Source organism: Cebus imitator, unplaced genomic scaffold (assembly GCF_001604975.1).
Source record: "Cebus imitator isolate Cc_AM_T3 unplaced genomic scaffold, Cebus_imitator-1.0 Scaffold316, whole genome shotgun sequence".
In the NCBI taxonomy this organism is placed as follows: Eukaryota; Metazoa; Chordata; class Mammalia; order Primates; family Cebidae; genus Cebus; species Cebus imitator.
Window position 1 is genome coordinate 1,637,359 of NW_016107631.1, and position 7,534 is coordinate 1,644,892.

The 7,534-nt window shown below is 56.7% G+C and overlaps 1 protein-coding gene across 3 annotated transcripts in view; it reads right to left on the reverse strand.

Moving 5' to 3' along the window:
* Window positions 1-6,827, reverse strand: part of DAGLA (diacylglycerol lipase alpha) — a 70,170-nt gene extending 63,343 nt beyond the window's left edge. For 2 of the 3 annotated variants that reach the window (XM_017503854.2, XM_037729739.1), the window contains exon 1: window positions 6,708-6,827. The gene's annotated coding sequence lies outside the window, so the exon portion shown is untranslated. Of the gene's footprint in view, window positions 1-6,379; window positions 6,593-6,707 lie in introns of those variants that run through there. The other variant, XM_037729741.1, reaches the window with a different exon arrangement.
* Between the last annotated feature and the right edge of the window lie 707 nt (window positions 6,828-7,534).

Below are 7,534 nucleotides of genomic sequence, written 5' to 3' on the forward strand. Positions count from 1 at the left end.
AAAAAAAAAAAAAAACCCAGAAAATGGAAGTTATTGTTATTATTACTATTATTTTGTGGCTGAGCAAAGCCTCCTGGAGACATGCCCTGGTGCCCTACCTGACCCCAAACCTGGAAGGCTTTGAGAAAGCTAAGTGCAGGGCCCTGTCCACAGGACAGAGGTGCAGCCCCAGGAAGCCCACTCCACTGTGTGTCCTGCCCAGCAGGAGCAGCCAGGGGCTGGGAGGTGCAGGGTACGTTATATAAACGAAGGGACATCAATAATAGATTAACCTCAAGGAAGTCCAGGAACATCAATCATCAATTAATTAAATGGCTCCAGGAGAGACAATGACGAGGGACCCATTCAGGATGAATTCGAAGCAGCGTCCTGTCTCACCTTCCACAGCCGAGACCCACCGCCCAGACTTCCACCCCAGAGCCGCAGGCTCCCTGGCCAGGACCTTCTCCAGATGTAGAACTGGTTCGCAGGCGCTGCCCCCAAACACAGGTGAGGGCAAGCCCTGTTCTCCTCCCAACCTCCCCCGGCTCAGAGAACTCCCAAACGCTGAAAGGGTTTTGATGAAACTTCCCAGAATAGTAACCTCCTGGGCTGAACTCAGGCTGGTGAAATTTCAAGGGGTAATTTGGTGAGAAAATGATCAAATGTCTGGAAATAAGTGCTGGGAACACTGGAACCCCCTCAGTGGGTCCTCGGGGATGGGAAAGGCCTTGAGGGCAGCCCTGAAAACCTGGCGCTCACGCCCCCACCCGGCACTGATGGAAGCCAAACCCGCTGACAGTCAAGTGTGGCCAACGCATTCCAGGCAGCGACTCCCGAAGCCCAGCTCAGCTTCCCGGCCCCACTTCCCAGCCCTTCCCCTCCTCGTACCACACTGACACATCTCACGGCTTCTGTCTCCCCTCCATAATCAGCCAGGCTTGGTCTCTCCCTTTCCCCTGCAGAATGGCCACTGCCCTGGTTCGAGCCCTCTGCAGCTGGGCACCCCCAACTCCTGTCCCTCAGTACCCTCGTACCTGCTGCCACACAACTCTTCCCAGGGAGTGGCACCAGCCCCCAAACCCTTGCTCAGCACAGTTCAGTGAATGCCCACAGATTGGAGAGTAAACCATCATGGCTCCCAGGGACCCAGCTCCAACTAATTTTTCCAACCTTACCTTTCACCACTCCTGTTGTGTGCATCCTACACTAGAGCCAGACAGCAAACAGGCAGCAGGTTTCCTTTCCAGCCACCAGTCACCCCCCCAACCCACCCCCATTGCTGCCAGTTCCTCTACAACCACCTTCCTGTGTCCACAGGTCCCCATGGCCCACGTAAAAAGGCCATGCCCACCTGAGTCTCCCTGGCTCGAGTCACTCTCCCTCCTTTGATCTCTGGTGTCACTTACTTCTAGAAATCAATTATGTCACACCTGTAATCCCTGAACTTTGGGAGGTCAAGGCGGGCAGATCACCTGAGCTTAGCAGTTCGAGACCAACATGGCCAACATGGTGAAACCCTGTCTCTTCTAAAAATACAAAGAAATTAGTTGGGCACGGTGGCACATGCCTGTAATCCCAGCTACTCGGGAGGCTGAGGCAGCAGAATTGCTTGAACCCAGGAGACAGAGGTTGCAGTGAGCCGAGATCATGACACTGCACTCCAGCCTGGGCGACACAGAGACTCCATCTCAAAAAGCGGGGGCGGGGGAAGAGAAATTAATATTTTCTCAATAGATTTTAAGCCACTTGAGGTCAGAATCTATACCTTATAGGCCCTGGTATGCCCACCGCATCCATGTGTCCTCACTGACCCCCGACTCACAGCAGGTGCTCAAGAAACAGCTATCGACTATGTCCAAGTGGAGACATTCCTCAAGGCTAAGAGAGACTCTTGCTGATGACACTGTTAATGGATATGCAAGATTCTGTCTATCCCAAGGATGTGGGGAGCCAACTTCTTATCAAATAATGAGACCCATTACATCTTCCCTGCTGCTAATATATGCAGATCATGACATAACCACTTTTCTATGGAAAGGATTCCGGCTGCAAGAGCAAAAACATTTTTTCAGTGCGTGCTTTCCTCATGATCCATGTGCCGGGCATTACTCGGTAGAATTGTTGCCATTACGCCCTCAGAGGTTTGTTCCCATCTTACAGGTAAGGAAACTGCGGTGTGCCAGCATCCAGTCTGGGCCTGTGAGGTTCCAGAGTCTAAAGTCATAACCACCCATGGGCTATGATGCTATCTTCTGTCATGGGGAAGGGGACTGTCCCCAGCTGACTTCCAGGTGGCTTGAGGAGGAGCATGGAAGCAGGCATGTGAGACGCCCCCAGGTAGCGCACAGAAGGGTGTGTGAGAGCCCCGCCTGCAGACCGCCTTCCTTCTAAGCAATACTGAGAAAGCACTCGGCCCCTCATGTTAAGAGTCATAACATGAGGTACGAAACCCACCCTCCGCCCTCCCACAGCCTGAAAGCAGCCTCCTCCGACTCCCACTGTTCCCTCCTGCTGTGAAGAGCCCAGCGACACTGGCTCCACACACCCACCGACACCAGGCCAGCCAGACACCACCAGGCACTCCACACCCCCTCAGCCCTCACTTCCCACAGAAGCACTCACGGGCACAAGCGGCTTTATACAGGTGCATGCCCAGGGCAGCCCCATGGTGACAACAGCCCCTTCCCCATCTAGGGGACTTGGGCATTCCTGCCAAACGCCCTATGAAAACAACACCCTCACCTGTGGTCACACTGATCCCCGCCACGGCATCTCCCTGGACTCCTTCCTCAGCAGCAAAGAGGTTCTCACAGATAAGGCAGTTTCCTGGGTCCTTCCTGCCCACACACACACCCACGTCCACACCCACACTCACGCTTCCCATCCAACCCAGAAAGACCACGCCCAGCCCAAGTCAGTATCAGAAACAAAAAAAGAAAATCAAAATAAGCCATTTTCAGCCCTGCCCGCTGGAGAGGTAACCGCATCCTGCAATGTCCTGGGCTCCGCAGTTCTAAAAGATTTATCTTCCTCTGACCACACGCTCATTCATATTTCCCCCAGTGCTACTTGCCCAGTCTGCTGGAGTGTAATGTAAAGCTATTCTGGTGAGAAAATGAACTCCTGGAGTGATGGGCCAACAGGTGATTAAACACTGAGGTTCCCCTCTGGTCTCGAGGAGAGGAACTGGGGGAGGAGTGGCCTCCAGCGACAAGCTATGCCTTTGGCTGCAGCCTTCTGACCTGCTGCTGTCAGCTCTGGTCCAGCATCCTCTGGCCACAGATGCGTGGCTCCCTGGCACCTCTAAAGCAAAGCAGCCAGGCACTGATTTATGGGGCAGCTGAGGAATTGCCAGGAGCTGAGTAAAGCAACTTTGAAAGAAACATGGACAAGGAAAATGGGAATATGACTGAGGAGCAGGGTTGAAATATCACAGCTCCAGGGAGATGCTTGCCCTCAAGGTCCACTCCTAAGTGATTGGCCACCTGCCTCAGCTGGAACCTGGAACCTACTCAAAATCAGCATGTGTGCACAATGACAAGGGTGCTAAGCTGGCTGGGCTTCCTACTGCCCCCAAACCCCAGGACTGGGAAGAAAGCTTAGCTCTCCTTTTGGGGGACAGAAGCCAACTCCTCCTCTCAGTATCTTCAGATCTACCCTGCCTGACACCCAGCTCTGCTGTGCAGTCCCGCCATCCCAAACAGATGGCAAAGGGTGGCTGAAAAGGGATCCTGGAGCCCCAAACTATAAAGCTGAGCCATAAATCAGAACTAACAGGCGGAGGCGTGGAGGGTGAGCTGAGGGGACTTGAATACTGAATATTCACAACAGGGAGGCTGGAGACTTCCTCCTTAATGGACTCTGCACTTAAGAGAGCTTTCCAAGCATGAACTGATGTGCCCAGCAACTCCTCGGGGGAGGTATGAAGGCGCTGCGGGGAAAGGGTGGGACAGGCCTTGGACACCCCTCAGACCAATGTGAGAACAACCAGGAAAGCACCTGCAATGCTGGACAGTGTCTGGGTGGCAGCCACTGGGACAGGGTAAGTCCACAGCATGGAAAAGTCAGCTCACAACCCTGGGTCTGGCAGGGCCATGTCCTCCTTCCACCCACATGGCTTGACAATGCAGCCTGGCACAGGGCAAAAACCTTCTGCTTTGGGGAGCAAGGATGTGAAATGGGTTGGTTGTTGGCTAAGGCAGACACCACAGGGAATGCTGGAGAAACAGCCTGGGTTAGGTGAAAACAGGCCTTCCAGCACCACAGGGCAGGGTCTGCAACTCAGGCTCTGCAGCTCGTTATCGGGAATTAGGCTCCCAGTGGCAGAGAGCAAAGCCTTGTGCAGCCGCCCTCATCCTCCCAGCCTGGGAAGGAACTTTGGCCAGAAGTGGGGCCACACTGGGAGATGTGCCATACCTGTCTGCTCTCAGAGCACCCTCTAAGGGTGCCCGTAGCCTCCTTTCCTTTCCCCCATGTGTCTGAGGGCATCCTCCACACCCCCTGGGTCCCCCTGCCATCCAGTCTCAACCTCCCGAAGGACCATCCGGGCGCAATCCACATCAATCAATGGATGGTCTGACCCACTTCATTTCCTTCAGGCCGCAGCCCAAAAGACACTGATGTGACTGCTCCCCATCCCTGTTCTCAGAACCCAGAGCCAAAGGAAATTCTCAAGAGAAAACACACACTTCCCAAGTCTTCCTCCCACACAGGTACCCCAGATCTGTCAGCCACAGACACCTCCCAGACCTACCCTGGCGACGAGGCACGTCTGCCGCCCAAGCAAAGTGCTTCCTCCTGCTTGGGCCACTCCTGCAGGACTTCACAGCTGCCAGGACCATGCTCAGGACTGTCCTCAGGAGACTGGGGACCTGGTTCCAGCTCAGCAGCTGACTCACAGTGTCAACGGATCCACTTGCCCCCATCAGGAGCATGTGCGCTCACGGCCTCTAATTCCCCATGACAGGCCCTTGACCTTCCGGCTCCCTTCCTCCCGATCACATCCCGCGCCTCCATTTCCTATGGCTCCTGCCTCCAGCCCTGGTCTCTTTACTTGATGAGACTCTCTGACCTTTGTACAGCCTTTCGCTGTTTGCAAAGGGTTTCCACGCGCACCATTTCCTTTCATTCTTTACTACCCCACCACCATGTGACATGCCTTGATTGGTGAAGTCACCTGCTGAAGGTCACACAGCCAACACTGGAATTCCAGTGATCTGGCTCCAAAGGCGTTGGACAATGCCCCAGCTATAGGGAACTCATCAGCATCTCCAAGGACTCACCTTGGCAATCTGGCGACCACCTGCCACCCTAGTCTCCAATACCCTCACCATCATCTCTTTGGACTCTTAAGTGCCTTCCCCAGCACAAGCTCAACCCTAGTATTCTTTTACCACCAATCCCACTCCCCCAAGAGATCCACAAAGAACTGAAGATTTCCCCCATACCCTAAGACCTCTCCTGGGGGCGGGGGCGGGAAATTGCTCCTCTGTAAAGTAAGGCACTAGGTGATGCTGAGTAAGACCTTCACCCAAAGCTTCCCAAAGACTGGTGAGAGTAGACACAATCCCAGCACACTTTGGGTGTCCCCAGCAGACTCCTAGTGCCTGCAGAATCATCCTTCAAGCATCCTCCAATCGATCCAATCCTCTGGACCCAAAGGCTGCCAAGCATCAAAGAAGAGAAATACCCTGGAGTGAACCCATCAACCCCAGGAGAAGGCAGGACCCAGCGACTACAGAGAAATGGTGCTCCATACCACTCCCTGACCCCTGACCCGGGTTACCTCCCAGCCCTGCTTGCTTCTTAAGATATATTCCAGGACAGTGATCACCACTGAAAATCATCCACCCCTCCCTTCTTCCCCAAAGCTACACGAATAGAGAGCCCAGGACAATGGTAGTACCTGGACAGATCTCTGTCTGGGCTATCATCAGGGACCCTGTGGTAGAAGCTTCTCCTGGCATCTCTTGTTCATGCCCATTATAAAGGACACCCAGCCCTCTGTCCTCCTCAGTGCAGTGTACCCAACAGGAATTAAAACTGGACCCCCATGACAGAGGCAGTGTCCCCTTCATGACCCGTGAGGAAGCATAGGCATTTACCCTTCCCATTCATCAGGGTGGGAGGGCTACGGATTCCCCCCGTGGCAGTGCCAGGCAGCCACCTGCACCACACCGTGCCAAGGCCCTTTCTCACAGTCACGCCACGAACTCTAGCCATGCTGAGGACACCAATTCTTCAAGCTCCCAGTGCTATCACCCCAGACCATGTCAAGCCCAAGGCCAGAACCATCCCAGCACCCAAGCAACAGCAGCACTTCCTCACACCCATGCCAGCAGCACCACCATGCCGGCACGAGCCCAGAACCAGTCCGAGCGCCGTGCCCATCACCTACCTGTGCAGACAGCTGCACCGTCTCACACCTGGGCGGCCACCACCGCACCAAGGTGGAGGCGAGTCTTCTGACACCGGTGCCAGGAAAACCACACTGCTTGTGCCGGACCCACGTTGCCCACGCCCGTGCCACGCGTGTCACCATCCCCACGCCCGTGCCAGGGGCTCCGCAGACCTCACACCTGCCATGGGCGCGCGTGGCGGCTGCAACTCCGCCCGCCGACCCGTCGGGCCGGCCACTGCGCGCCCTGGACACTGCCCAGCCCGCCGCACCGCTTGCAACGCGCCCGCGCCCGGGGCCGGCCCGCCGCGCCCGAGGCCCCTCTTACCTCCCGTCCTCCGCAGGGCTCGGCCCGCCGCCGCGACCGCCACCTCCATCCTGGGCTCCCCAAGGCCCCGATTCACTAACGCCGCTTCCGCAGGGCGCCGGCGCCGGCGCGAAGGCCGCCTCCGCCCCCCGGGGGACGCTGCGTCCTTTACGTAAACCCCTCTCCGCCGCCAGCGGTGACCATGGCGACGGTCGTGGTGCGGCAGCGCCCTCTGGCGCCAGGGAGGGGAGCGGCGTCGAGGCCCGGGCGAGCCGAGCCTTCCGCGGGCGCTGGCCCTGCGCGTGGGGGCGGTGGGCGCCGGGCTCAGGAGGCGGCTGGGGGCCCTGTGGGCGGCCGGGAGGGGCTGGACGGGGCGCGCTGCGTGCGGGGAACGGAGCCGCCTGGGTGCCCCTCCTTTAGGCCCCTCGTGACCAGTTTTAGCGTGGGAGAGGGAAAAAAGCAAGTAGGATCACCGGAGAACTGGTTCATTTGTGGGGAGGAGAGAGACGGGTCCCACCTCCTCGGGGTGACTGAGCGCTGCTTGAGAAGTCGGGGCACATCTTTAGCATCTGGGTACCCCCTCCTCCCCAACCCCCGCGCCCAGTGCCCAGCATCGTGCCTGGCCTCCAAAGGGGCTTGCTTGGTCAATTTTGAATTTCTTATAAATGAAGAAAACCGCCCCTCCTGTTCCCCTTCACGCCCATTCATTCACCGTAAGTCGCTTACACCTCCTTGGGAGCGCTGTGCCGAGCTGGGGGAGTGGAGGACAGAGAGGAGTAGAAGGCGGGCCCTGCCTTCAAGGAGCTCATTCTGCTGGGGAGGAGACGCAGATGGATGGGGTTTTCACA